The sequence below is a fragment of the Anser brachyrhynchus genome, assembly GCF_964034855.1.
Source record: "Anser brachyrhynchus genome assembly, chromosome: 6".
Lineage (NCBI taxonomy): Eukaryota > Metazoa > Chordata > Aves > Anseriformes > Anatidae > Anser > Anser brachyrhynchus.
This window is the reverse complement of record NC_137700.1, coordinates 19,031,173-19,045,777: the sequence shown is the minus strand read 5'-3', so window position 1 is coordinate 19,045,777 and position 14,605 is coordinate 19,031,173. Positions and strand designations below refer to the sequence as shown.

The following is a 14,605-nucleotide window of genomic DNA, read 5'->3' as shown; positions in this document are numbered from 1 at the left end:
CATTTACAGGTATTCAAGCTTACCCATCTCAATTCCTTAGCCTTCTCAGCATCTGAATAGGAACATGTGTGCTTTTAGCTTTTCTTTTTCTTGTGCCTTTTCTGGGAAATGCTCTCACCATTTCATGTTTGAGTTTTGCTGATGTCTTTCCTATCCTTGAGCCTGTGGGTAGACTGGGGAAAGGAGACATAAAGTTTCACCGTGCATAAATCTTTCTCTGGGGATCCTCTGCTCCTTTTACAAAGTATCTGTATTCAGGTGAATTTTGCAGTAAAACTGATGAGTGTCCATGCTCTATTATGGATTTGCACTTATGGGGGTGGGTGACTCACATTAATAAAATTTCAGCCAGCTGCTTAAATCCATTCCTGAGTCAGCCTTAGATAATATGTTTGTCATGATTGATTTTAAGCATAGTTGAAGATGCTGAGGTTGAAGACTTGCCCCAAAATCTGCAGAAGGCTGTGGAACATTGTGAGGCATGCTACTTGTTGATAGCATTATATATGTGTGTGTGTGTGTGTATATATATATATATTTATATTTACGCTATTCCAGTTTCACTTCAGAGTTACAGGGCAGGCAATACAAGGACAAGTGGGAACTGCAATATTTTTAGTGAGAAAAGAGAATGTTCGTGTCATTATGCAGATTAGTTAGTGAAGAGTAAGCTTCCAAGCAATTAGGCTTAAATGCTTTTCCATACTGCTTTGCTCTAGAAACTTGACCGAATCATTTCCTAAAACAATCTTAAAATTGCTAGCAATAATGCATCCCAGTGAAAATAATGCAAGAAAATATTTAGTCTTATTTTTGCAGTGAGATGCATAAAACTGTAATGAAATGAGATTTTGAGCCACAGCAAATTTTGGAGTCTCAGAGCAGTTACATTCCCTTCTTCCTTTCACCAAAAAATGCTTTTTTACAAGCAAGAAATATTTTACTTGCAAGCAGAGAACAGATTTATTACAGACGTAAGAGAATATTTAACCTTCTAGGGGGCTGTAAGGACCCAAATATATCTAAGCTTTGATCTGGTAATAGCAGGCAAATGAGCTAACAATATTCTGTATTACGTGGAGATTTCTGTAACCTAGTTGGAAATGGTTTTTCATTTAAATTTTGTTTGCTTAAATTTATTACAAAAAGGAAAGAGAAACCCTCTGCTCTTGTTTGACGCCTCTGGGTTTTTGTAAATAAGGGACTGCATTTTATTGACTATGAAAACTGCACTATTTCTACTTTTTCACAAGACAGCAAGTTTTCTGAAGCTTCTTTCTTAATAGATGTATTGTAATGTCTTTGTATATTAAAAAGCTATGCCTTTTCTAAATATAAATGAATATTTGAAGTACATTAATAGAGAACTCTGTATAGAACTGAGGGCAAAAAGGTATTTATGGACAACGCTCAAACCAGAGTTAAACTTTAAATTCATGTTTTAGCTACCTAAAGCGAAACTGGGGGACCTGAGTCTTAAAAAAAAATAAACTAAAAATCCACAACCTATTGAAGAGGTCATCCAAATGTTACTTTAAGAATGGCCATCACATCATTCAATTTGATGGACTATTCATACCACTAGGATTATACTGTGTCTAATCTAGATGGCTGGAGAATAAGAGACCTTGTTCATAATTAGTTTGAATTTGCTCATGAGAAGTTAGGTGATTTGATTGCCTGTCCTCTCCTCCCCCACATGCCTCGCCCCAGCATGGTATCTCTGGAGTAGAAGTTAAGGTGCTTGTGTTTGGATTTGGTAGTTTAGCTTTAAACATGTATGTTTGTATCTTGTGTGCAAATTAGCATTCAGAAGATTAAGCTCTGTTTGGATTATAGTGCCGTGAAGATCATCTGGAGATTTCATGTAATGGTATTTAATTGTTGTTAATAAGCATTGGTGCCTGTTTTTATATATGCAAGATGTGTTTAAAAACTTATTTACTTGGAATATTTGTGTCAAATTATTTTTTCTCTGCTTATGGTTTAAGGACGGCAAATAAACTTTTTTTTTCATTGAAAAATAACGCAGATGAGACAGTGTTAGGTTTTGTAAGATGGTAGCTTAATAGGATAGCCAAAAGTGTGACTGATCTCATACATGTATTTTATAAACAAAACACACATAAAATGTTATTTTTCTTATCTTGTTTCTCAAGTATAAAGGCATTCATGCATGGATTGTTAGAATGACAGACATTACTTGAACTAAACATGCCTTTATCTGAATACCGGCTATGCTTGTATACTTGCACACTGTCTTCATCTACTGTTATGTACACTTCTATTTGCCAACCATAAAAGAAATGGATTTTAATTTGTCATTTACATGCTTTTGCATTGTGCATCAATAAGACTCTAATCAAATTTAATTCTACGCCCATTGCTGAATGACAGTTTTTAACATAATAAGTCTTGATTTTCATATTCATCTTGCTGATTTTCAAAGAGAAATTGAAAGAACTGTTCACTGAATTTTCCCTACAGAATGATAGTTCGGTAATAAAATTTTCTAGATTTATTCCAGTGCATATGAATGAAGATTACAGCTGTATCTTTACACTGTAAAGCCTTAGTGCTTTGTAATATGTCTAGCCTAATATAAACATATGCTATTGGAAACTAGAACTAAACATAATATCGAAATAAATAAATGAAAATGAATTAAGGATAACATTACTGGGTGGAGCTGAACTCACCAAAGAACAAAATTGAGAACCACTGCTGGAAATTCCTTCTTAACATGTTTCTTGGGAGGATGGTACTGTAAATGCTTGAGATACTGCACATAGCTGCTTTTTATCAGTCTCCTAATTGTTGTGTCTAGTAGATGTGGTAGATGGGGAACAACTACTACTGTCTTAGGTGCTTAAAAGTAGTGCTGACCCAGAAAATTGTATTTTCTAAAACAGCTTTATCACAGTAGATAATCAGTATTGTTTCAGAGGGTAATGTGGGTAAAGTACAGCACATTCACAGTATTTATTTGGACTCTCAGAAAGCCTTTGCTAGAGTTCTTCACAAGGGGCTATTTAGGAAACTAAATAGTCCTGAGGTGAAAGGGAAAGTAGTCTTCTGGGGTAGGACCTGGCTAGAGACAGACAAGAAGAGAAGGAATGAAGTGTCTGCTTTCCATGCAGCAAAAGGTTAACAGCAGGGAGCCCTCAAGTATTCAAATGAGGTTCAAGTATTTTTAAGTTTTCTCTGAAAGGGAAAATGGCACAGTGTGTTGATAGCATACATTTATTTAGGTCTGTCAAATTTAGGAAAGTCAACAAGGAACTTCCAGAACACAGTAAAGCTAGGTGAATGAGCAGCAGCATACCAAGCAAAATAAATTGTTGACAAGTGTAAAGTATTGCCTGTTGGCAATGGTAGGAATAATTTGAACTATAGACATCTGCTGTTAGTACTTAAGTGAAGTGGTAGCAGTGTTTAAAGAGTATGTTGGTGTCTTCTGGACACTTTGTTCAAAAGGCTTGTGCAGAGTACAGTGATGATATAAATAGGGTTCTGGCATGTATGCCATTGACTAGAAATGTACTGAAAATAATAATTCTATGCAAGTTTCATCTATTCTCTTGTGTCTATCTTCATTTCTAATTAGGTAATAAACATGATATCAAGGAAGATTAAACAAAAATAGTTTGGAGATTGCCAAATGAAATGTTTAAAAGTATTTGATTCAAGTGATATGTAATTGATTTTAAAATGATCTGTTAAAATCTTTTTATTCACAGTCCGCAATTCCTCTGTAGAACTTCCTGCCAGAACTCAGTGATGTTAAGGTTTTGGTAGAATTTCTCTAAAAATGTTTTGTTTCTGTATATATAACAAGAACACTTACAAGCTTGTTGTTTCAAGTCAGATGTATGGTAAGTGATCAACGTGCATGAAGGGATAATGTATGAAAGGCTAAGAAACATTTTTTTCAGTGGTATCTTTTCTCCAGCTGTTGTAGCATATCTTGTATTTTCTTGTAAATATGTATTTCTACCTGTTGTTATATATAGGTTGCTCAGAAAGCCTACTAGTCAGGTCTAGTACGACACTTCCCAGTGTAATTGCAGTGAATTTAGCTCAGGAGAGAGCAAAAATAGTAAAATACCCTGTATATAAATTTGTTCGATTTATGAGCTATTGCTTCCACAAAAACATCCCTGAATTTAAAGTAGATTATTGTATTACAGATCATCGTGGTCTGAACTTTTAAAACAGAAACACACAATGTTAATCCCATGAAAACAATTTTCGTGTTGATATGTTTGTGTGATTTAGGGTTTCTATAGAGCCCATCATCTCATTAGTATTCCAGCTCTTTTGTTATGCTAATGAAGTCAACAGATTGGAAGAGAATTTTCAACTTTCAAAATGCCACTTGTACCCCCTTTTCATGTGCCATCATGTTTCACAGAGAGAGATGGTGAAAAGCAGCATTTGGCAGTTTGTAGCTGGACCTCTTTAAGGAACGTAGGAAAACTTTCCTGAGCTACTTCTGCTGTAGGGGATGTGCTTTCTTTGCATAAAGGATGGAGTATTGTGTTCCTTCCTTGTTCCTTCTCAATAATTCCATCTTTTCTTTATAGGCAAGCCTGGCTTTGTGTGCTTGTTGTACATCACTTTATAATAGTATTTCTTACGTCAAACAAACACAACGAACAAAAATCCAAATCTTTTGAACTATTTAAAGTTGTGTGTTTCCATATGATATATCTTTCATTTCTATTTGTAGTATTAATAGTGAAGCATAATACTGACATGTAATTTCCAGGCTAGATCATTGCTTGTCCTTAATTAAACTGGATTTTGAACACTAAACCTCAGTCCTTTTGAAATGATAACCACAATATCAGTGTGCTCTTAATAAGACATGTTGGATAGGACAAATAATTAGAAAGGAAGATGTGAGGATTAACATAAAATGAAACTTAATTTTGTTTAGCAATGTAAGTACGAAGTTATTACTTCAGCCGTAGTTAATGTTTATTAATACTAGATGTTAAATACAAAATCTGAATTTAGTTACTTTTTCAATTTTTAGGAAATATTCACCTGGATAGACATCCACAGTAATAATTTTACAATACTCCAACTATACACTAATTTCTAAGCAATCATGTATTCACATCAGATCATGAGTCACTTTAGAAAGAATAGCCATAATTCACAAAGTGGAATGAGTTTTTTTAAAACCGAAATTAAAAACTCAAGCTCTGGATTTATTATGGTGGTCATAATTGCTGGAATGGCTATTGTGAAGGTTTTGATTTGTTTACTTGAATGAAAAATATAAATGCCTTCCAATGCAGTGTTGTTCTGCTGTCATGCAGCAAAGCATTTATGTTTCTCTAAAGTTCTGCAAGCAATCATCATTTATATTTGACAGTGTAGGAGGAAAACCTGCCAAACCACAACAGGCCTATGTGATTTCTGTGGTGATTATAAGCTCCGAGTAATTTTATTTTATGGGTTGACAGGCTGTGTAGAACTTCAAGCAACACTTCTGAAAGCGTGATTTTATGGGATTAAGGTTATATCTTAATTTAATATATTCTGCACCTTTCTAAATTCAGATGGTAGTGTCTGGGGCTGCTCCCTTGCTGCTGTGTAATCCTTCACTCACTTTTTGTGATTCATGCTCTTCCACCCACTCTTTGTGGGTTCTCTCTCCACTTTTTGTAAGAAGAAATAATGACTAAACTAGGTTTTTTTTGTTTTTGTTTTTGTTTTTTAGAATAGTATATAAACATTTTTTAACTGTATAAACTGAGATTATGCTAATTTGAGAACTGAAAACATGAGTGCTGCTGCTGAGGTAGATGGTAGACCATACATAAGATAAAGACACAATTTTTACCACAAACAGCGTGAAGGCAGTTTCCATTGGGGTTCCTTAATTGCAAGTGAGAGCTACACAGTGTAGGAAAGTCCCTTGCATGTTTAAAGCTGTTCTGCACATTTGAGAGCTGCGGCATATCTGCTTTGGAGAAAAACCTGTAAAGTTGCTCTGGTGGTTCTCGGGCACTCCTGCCTCCCTTCTCCTTGTTCTTCCCACCCATCTCAAAAGCAGAGTTAACCATATGAAAAAGTTCCCAAATACAGTGAGGAATGAGAGAACTGGACATTTTCCTATGTACTAATTATGTACAGCATTTATTTGAATGCTAGGTTTAAGGTATAAATAGAAATGGAAATCTGTTCTGGCTCGATTAAACAAAATTGTTGTAAGTTGTGTAGAACAGGCAGTCACAAAGATCTAATGATTGGAGCTGGAGACCAGCAGTGGGAGGTTGAGCATCTGCTCCCTGTTCAACCATTGTCCATAAGGAAACCAGATCAGGTGTCTTTTCTGTATAAATGACATTAATAATGCTTGCCTAGTCTTGTCAAGTGCTTCAAGACTCTCTAGTGAAAAATGTTTTGATATTTTTGTTGTTAAAATTACTTAAAGGAATGACATTTATTTCTAATTACAACTAATTATTTGTATTATGAAGCAGGTGGGGAGGAAGGTTATGATCTTCAATTTATTAATCTATATCTGACTTGATGAGCTGTTTACTCTCAATTAGAAATTAATGGAAAATTAAGTGATTGGTTTTGTTTTATACTAAAATTATAAGTAAGAAGAATGATTACTTGCCAGATTGATGAGTTACTTCTGCATGCAGCAAGCAAAGAAACAAAACAGATGTAGTCCTTTTCTATTTTATTGCTGCTGGGAGTATAATTTAATGGAAATCTATGTCTTTATGGCCACGTCTACTGTCTTCCCAAAAACACAAACCATTATGAGGCTATCAGAGAAACATCACGAGGTATTTTGGTCACAGGGAGACTGACTTGACTTAGACATTTGAAAATACAGTGTTTTGTGGCCTCCTTTGGTTTGGGAGGGATTGGGTGCAGGTGGGCACACGCTGCAACATGTCAGAACATTACCTGTGTCCAATGTCAGACCTTCCCACCTGGAGTATTAAACACAGGAAAGACAATGATAAAAAGATTTATAGTCTGTTACCAAAAGCAAGCAGCCTGTAGAACTCAGAAGCAGTAAAACCACACCCTTTACAGTGTTGTAGTGGCAATAGATTCTTCTTCCTGAGAAGAGTTTGGGACATGATGCAAAGGGTAGTATCAGCTGTTTTTCACCTAGAAGTCAAGATGGCCTGAACATCCTGAACCTGTTTTCCAGGAGACATGATGAATCAGTGGTGCCATCACGCTCTCCACTGAACAGATTGGCCTGTTTGCCTACTCCTACAGCTTCTGTGAGGAACAGGAGATAATGAATATTATTTAATCAATCAAACCTTTGAAAGATAGAATGCAAAAAAGGCTGCTTGTGACAAAATAATTGTTTCTCCATAGTGCTGGCTTGCTTTTATTTACAGACATCACGAATTTTCTAAATACTAGATAAAGCAATTCTGTAAGCTTGATAAGGGACTGTGATTCAGCAGGACTAATGTTGCAAGTTGTGTTAGTCTAATGCATGTCTGCAAAGATCTTTGAAGAGTGTAGGCCATTTGTGGTTTTGGGGTCTGTCCCTCAACAGCAGCATTGTGTGTCAGTTTTTCCAGCCTGGTCTTTGTGCCACATCCATGTGTGTGGGTGCTAAGGAAGGGGCACACCTCAGCTGCTATACGCTGTGTTGAGAAGGGAAGGTGGCAAGTTAGGCTGCTTTTCCCTGTCTCCATCCCTCCCAGTGGCTGAAAAGCTGATACTGAGAAGAGTGGATTTGTTGCAGCCATCACAAGTCATGCTTATTTAGTGAGGAAATTGTTAAATGCTGAGGCCTTCTGTCAGCATAGTATCAGTGTCCTACTTTCATACCACTGATTTACAAGTTGCAGCATATGACAGACTTCTGTAAAATTCAGCTAACCTTTTGGAATGCTTTGATGTATGAATTAGTTACGAAGGTTAAACTTTCTGAAATATCCTTGTGGCTTTTATGGTAACTTATGCACAAAGTCCTCATGCCAGTACATTCTTTATAAACTCTGTCTTCTTTTGAGTTTTGTGGGACACTTATCCTTTGGAAAAATCTTAAGTTGTCTTTTGTTCCAATAGAGCAATCTGAGCCAAACAAAAGAGGGAATGGGAGTACAGGAGTGATTTCCTGCTTTTATCAATAAAGTTGTTGCTGGATTTGGATGGATGGCAAGGATGAAGAGATGAGTGTGCTGTCCTAGTCATTGCTCCAGCCCAGGTTCATCCAGTCCACTGACAAGAAATTCAGGGTTTGAAAGATGATAGTCAGGTATTGCGCACTCAACATGACTTCTCAGGGAGGTCTGGGGACATATTAGACGGGCCACTGTGGAAACAGGAGGCGTTTCATTGTTGCAAAATCAAATAGCATCTGTGGTACAAAATTAGTGGACATTTCCCAGGACTGTTACTGAAGATTGGAAATTCTCTCCCCCACAGCTATTAGAAATTAAACCTCTCCCACAGTTATTCAAAGTAGGGAAAAATATATTAAATGCCTTGAAATAAATTTTGCATTAGGACTGTGGAAAGACAACCAGAGGGCTGCTTTGCTGTATTTTACTTCAGCCTAAACTCCGCAGCTTGTAGGCTGCAAGCCTGAAATTAAACTCCTAAAATTATAAAAGCTTAGAACAAAGAGAACATTAATGGTCCCTGGCTTCTTTCCCACAGGCTCTGCAAGCTTTGATTTCCGGAACTTTAATAGAGTAGGAAAGCATAAAGCTATTGCTGTTATGTATTGCTCTTCTTATACTCAATATTACCACTGTCAAACAGAACAGCACTTCCTTAAAAAGATAACACACCTGAGCTGATAGTTAACCTGAGAAAGCTAAATGCTACTTTCGAAGAGCCAGGAAAGTGCACTGTTTGTCCATAAACATGCTCTTATAAATAGAATAAAAGCAGCAGAAGAGGGACGCACAGTGATTCTTCACTGATACATGTTGCTTCAGCGGCATAAAATTAATGTAAAGGTAATTGTAAAGGTAATCTAACCACCCTGAACACCCATTCAGTACGGTTTTGCCAATAAGGGGCCCTTTTACAGACCTTACCATGGGGGTCTACTCAAATTCCTCCACCAGAAATGAAGATATGGCTTAGAGAGCAGCTTCTTTTCAGCCACTTTTGGTAGGCTCATTGGACAGCTGAATGTAAAGCTGATGAGACTTCAGGTTGTGCCGGGGCATCAGCAGTAGTTTAACTCTTGTAAGCGTGTTGGTGAATCCTCACTAAGAAAAAAATCAACTTCCTGAGTCAAAAGACAGTCTTCTCCAAAGGATGCAGATGTCTCTCAAGTTACTGGACACTTCCAGTACTTCTTGGAAAGGACTCACAGGCCAACCCAGTCAAGTTATTTCACTACAAATCTTGAGTTAGAAGTTTGATTTAGTGGATCAATTTAGAGTACTATCATGAATCATAGAATAGTTTGGGTTGGAAAGGGATCTTTTTGGATCATCTCATCCAAGTGATAACCATTAATTTTGGGTCAATTAGCAACTGGTCCAACACATGAAGAAACCAAATCAGATACAGTCAGAAATGAATTTGAATGAATGTTTCATTTTCAGCTATTCACGTTTTACCATTAGTGACTAAATAAGCCTAAATAATGATCACAATGATTTCTACAGTATATAAACTAAGAAACAAGGAAGGGCTGTATTTTCAGGTGCCCACTAGTTTTGAGTGGTTGGGTTTGAGGCATTCTTTTATTCCAGGCTGTTTTTCCAAACAGTTCAATCCCTATACATTTTCAAAGTTAATGTTCCTTTGCAAATTCTTTTCTTTCTTTTTCTTACACTAGCATGCACACCATTGCAGTGTGTTAGCAAAAGATACGTAGCAGGTGGATTTCCACTTTCAGTCCTGCTTCATCTATTGCCTGCCACAGGTTTTCTCTCAGCTCTTGCAGTGCTGTCAGCTACCCTCCCCCTTCAAAGCTCTTAATACATTCTCCTGAATTCATTCAACAAAATTGGACATACAGATTTATGCTGGAAATAACATGTAGTGTTGTTTGTTTTTTTCGTTCTGTTGAGGTTACAGAGACATGGAAGAGGAGGTCTTAAACTGTATAAAACAAGCATTAAATTGAATGAATGCTCATGTAAGGGGCACAGGCTATAGATATTCAGAAGGGATGTCTGTGAAAATGTGTGCTTTATTTGAAACCTCTTAAAAAGGGAAAGACTCTTTTTTAACAATGTAGAAGGGAAATTTTTTATTAAACTCTTCTGAAACAACCCTACTAAATAGATGCAAAGTGTTATGTGGTGCTGAGGTTAAAGGGATCATGGATTGCTCATCTGCAGTTCTAAGAGAGCCTGTTATAACCACGCATTTTCGTTAACCAGGTCAGCTGAAGAAATGTTGTCTATATACTGCTGCATAGTTGTCTGCCTCAAACTATCCTACTGATAAACAGAGGACTTGTGTTTGCAGAGTTCTTTTCAAGTACAGAAAAATGTATGTGGGAGAGATTAATAATTCAGCCAGTGTGAAATTAACTTTAGGCAGCTAAATCAGCTTCCTTTTTGCAGCGTTAGGACATGTCCTGTCTGTTATATATACACACTATATAGTGCCCAGGTAAAGCATCGATACAAGAAAATCAATTCTTTGTAACAAATCAGAATGCTATTGCAGCAAGGCCCATAATTTGAGGTAACTTTTGTTTTCTCATGCATAACAATTTTTGAACATTATGTTAATTTCCACTTAAAATTGATAGGGTTTTTGCAGAAGGTATGAATATCCAAAACACTGGCTTTTTTTTCTTTTCCCCCCTGAGTATTCGAGCATGATTTTTTTCACTCTATCATTTTGCTTGTTACTTGATCAATGAGTCTTCTCTACTGGCAGAGGCAATTTAAAACTATTGTGAAAATTTCTCATAATGTTCTTTTGCTGAAAGTGTGCTTGCTGTTGGAGCTGACTTTGTAAACAAGGCTTTGCAGGGCTCTGCAGAACTTGGTAAACTAGAATTCAAGGGCATCTGGTACACCTGTCTTCTTGGATTGTCTTGGATTCTCTTTAATTCTGGGAGATAGGTAATCAAAAGAGAAGAGGACTCAAAACTAGAGGAAATAAAGTGTGTGGGAGAGTGAAATTTGAAAAATAAATCAAAATAATGATACATTTCCTTTTTATGAGAAGTAAACCTGCTCTTGGGGAGTCTTGCTGCTAGGAAATTCCCATAATAACCTCCTTTAAGGTTAAAAGCATATATAGAAAGTCTGGATCTACAACACGGGCTAAGAATCATGAGTTCTAATGTTGCTAGATTGAAATGAAATTTTTAAGTTTATGAGGGGTATGCTCCTCTGGCTTTCATGTTAGAGACCGTGGTACTGCTGTAGTAGAACCCCTGTAGTTCACCCACAGTTTGTAAACCTCTTTCAACTGCTTTTCTGAACTGATTTCAACAGAAGATTGTCCACGGTAATACTAAAAAATCATGAGCCTGGGTATGTTGTATAGTCTGCCATTAGTGTTTTATAGTACTTATTGAAAAATTAAAATGCTGGACAGCCTAAAATGCCATTTTGACAGTTTCCTCTGTCCTGCATAAGGCCTTATTACCCACGTAGCTTAAAAGACTGACTCTTCTATATTTTATTTCTAAGGTAGGTGAACTTTGTTACCAGTTTGGGGTAGCCATGTAGCCGGATGGCTAAGGAAAGATTTGGAAATAATTTTTCCAATGAGCTGCTGGGACTGTACAAAAAGTTATCAAACATCAACAGCAAATCTTGGCACCAAAGTTGTCTTAAAGTTTGAATCAACAGCAGATTGCAGTTGGTTAGCATGTCACACTGGCTATTCTGGGAGCCCTCGATCTTAAGGAAAAGGATCATCTCAGAGATTGTCAAGCCTCAAATTCAATATACACAGATAGTCACAAACAAGAATATTTTGGTATCTTTCTCTGCTGATATTTAGAGTGTTGACAAATGTGGGACAACTTCTTAAGTACATGAGCTTAGGTAGGATTAATGAGTACCAGTAATAAATTCTCACTATAGAGTCTGTACGTAGAAGTCTTTTCTTTTCATCATCTCATTAATGAGTTTGAGCCATTAACAGCTTAGAGTGCTGAATAAGGATTTACATTTAATTGAAGTCCTCTGCTCTTAGCTGACAAGATGCATTTTAAACACTTGATGGATGTAATTAGTGTGATGAGGCTTTAAAAGAAATTGTGTTTGTTAAGTTTATAATTTGCCATGTTGGTTTATACATGAAGCTAAAGCACACTTATCAGTAGTTCAGTGAGTTTGGAAAAATGTGTTTTATTATTATTGCTAATATATAGAAGTTTTAACATGTTGTTACAGCCCAAATGCATCATGGCTTTAGATTTGAGAATGCAGTTTATTATGTTATGATTGCCAATTAATTTATACTGCTACAAAGTACATTTTATTCCATGTCAGAACATACACTACAGTTATATACAAGCCTATATTCTTTTGGATAGCAAGGAATTGTGCATAATTGTTTAAGTTACTGTGCCTATTAAGCTTTCAAAAAAAAAAAAACAAACCTCTGTGAATACTGCTGGACTTCAGTACCCACAAATTAAGGGCAACTGCCTGCCACTCAAGGTCACTATTTCCCTTGTCATTTCCTTCTGTTCAGTCTGATAGGCAACAGCTTCTCACTTCAATATTTTAAGATTTGTTCTAAAGTTATATGCAAAAATTAAACCAAAAGAAAAAAAGAAGAAAAACATGCAGGAATGTTGAGATGCCATGGTGGTTGGCTTCCTTAAGTTGTAAAACAAATACTGTCTGTAAGTTCAAACTCTCAATGAGAGTTTTAATGGCAACTGCATGCAGATTGCCTCACAGAGTTTATTGCTTCCCTTGTGGGAAACAGTTCATTTTCAATGTCTTTTTTTTTTTTTTTTTAATTAGGAAAATGTAAAGATTTAATACAGAATCATAGAATGGTTTGGGTTGGAAGGGACCTTAAAGCCCATCCAGTTCGAACCCCCCTGCCCTGGGCAGGGACATCTCCCAGCAGTCCAGGCCTTGAACACCCCCAGGGATGGGGCCTCACCACCCTCTGCATGATGAATTTCTTCCTGATATCTCATCTAAATTTCTTCCTTTTCTGGTTAAAAACCATTACCCCTTGTCCTATCACAACACCCCCTAACAAAGAGTCCCTCCCCAGCTTTCCTGTAGGCCCCTTTTAGGCACTGGAAGGCCACTCTAAAGTCTCCTGGGGCCTTCTCCTGTCCAGGTTGATCAACCCCAACTCCCTCAGCCTGTCTTCATTGGAGACGTGCTCCAGCCCTCTGAGCATCTTTGTAGCCAGAATTCTGATTTACAGTGTTGTTTTTTTTTCCCTATATTCTGTCATTGTGACATACGTATTGCCAGTGTCAATGGGGATGAACAGAAATATATGGTCCAGCATCATTGATGTTGAAGGAAATCTGTTCTTCAATGAAAGACAAGTTACTGGCTAGGAATTGGAAGTGTTACAGAGCTTTTGAGCTCATATAACAATAGTGCTAATTTTTGCTGCTGTCCCACATATGTACCAGTAGTGCAGCTTGGAAACTGTTGTTAAGGATTAGTGAAATAAGGGAAAACTAATCATTTAGTCCTAAAAGTACAGAAACTATTTGGGTGCAAGTGGCTGTAGGAAAAGTTCTCACTGAAGGGTTTCTGTCACTGTCATGATCCTTTGTTGGAAGGTGGATAGTTAGTATATTACACTCTGAGTCACAGGTGTAACATGAAATGAAATGCATTTCTGAATTGGAAATTACTTGTATATGTAATGCATATGTATTCCGGGTAGTACAGTTTGTTTCAGGAGAAGCTGGCTGATATGAGGCAATGTAGAATGAAGCCTGCACTGTTCTGAGGATATGACTCACATTACAGATGGCTAGGAGGCTAATACTGTGATATGAAAGTGTTATATTACAAAGAAAAGTGTACTGCTAACAAAACTCTGATGTGCTGGAATGATTGTTTGATGTTACTATTTTTTGAAGAGGAAAAGATGATCCTTTTCTTAAATTTCAGCTAAATATTTTTATATAAAATATAAATATTTTTATATAAGATTACTGTGATTGTTAGTAGTGAGGAATGTGGGGAGTAAACTCATCTGGTTAAAAAATAGACTCTCTGTATAGCTGTTTTTTATACTGAACCATAGGTAATTATTTTTCAGAAGTCAGTTAATTTTAACTGGGTGGCAGGAATTAGTGGCAGCCTCTTTTATAGTAGGTAAGAAGACAATGTTGCGATATATACCATGTTTTTAATATGCATCCCACCCAATGTTAATAAGATATATCTGCCACCATCTGCACAACATTCTGATACAACTGCTTGCTTTCATTGGCAAACAAGGTTCCTGGAAGGTAATAGTTGAGACTAGCTTCATGAAGCTGAGTCAGAGCACTTTGTATAGCTTACAGCCTTTAAATTTCAGTCTGGGGGGGAGGAGAGAGGAAGTAGCATTTTATCAAAAAGGTTAAGTGTTCAACTGTTGCAAGAAGTGAAGATGTGAGTGGCACCTGGGTGTTTAAATTCCCATTTGCAGATTTGAAAATCTTTTCTGTAGTCTG

General features: G+C 36.7%; 2 protein-coding genes across 30 annotated transcripts in view; one reads left to right on the top strand and one right to left on the bottom strand.

Annotated features, from left to right (window-relative positions):
* The window catches only part of CTNNA3 (catenin alpha 3), a 488,015-nt gene that overhangs the window by 196,126 nt on the left and 277,284 nt on the right, over positions 1 to 14,605 (top strand). The window lies entirely within an intron of this gene.
* LRRTM3 (leucine rich repeat transmembrane neuronal 3) overlaps positions 1 to 14,605 on the bottom strand; it is a 133,480-nt gene that overhangs the window by 73,160 nt on the left and 45,715 nt on the right. Inside the window, exons 1-2 of one of the 4 annotated variants that reach the window (XR_013952723.1) lie at positions 7,889 to 14,605; positions 287 to 7,269 (exon numbers count right to left, since the gene is read on the bottom strand). The exon at positions 7,889 to 14,605 is cut by the window's right edge and continues 23,814 nt beyond it. The exons of the other annotated variants lie outside the window; for them this stretch is intronic. The gene's annotated coding sequence lies outside the window, so the exon portion shown is untranslated. Of the gene's footprint in view, positions 1 to 286; positions 7,270 to 7,888 lie in introns of those variants that run through there. 4 annotated transcript variants of the gene reach the window in all.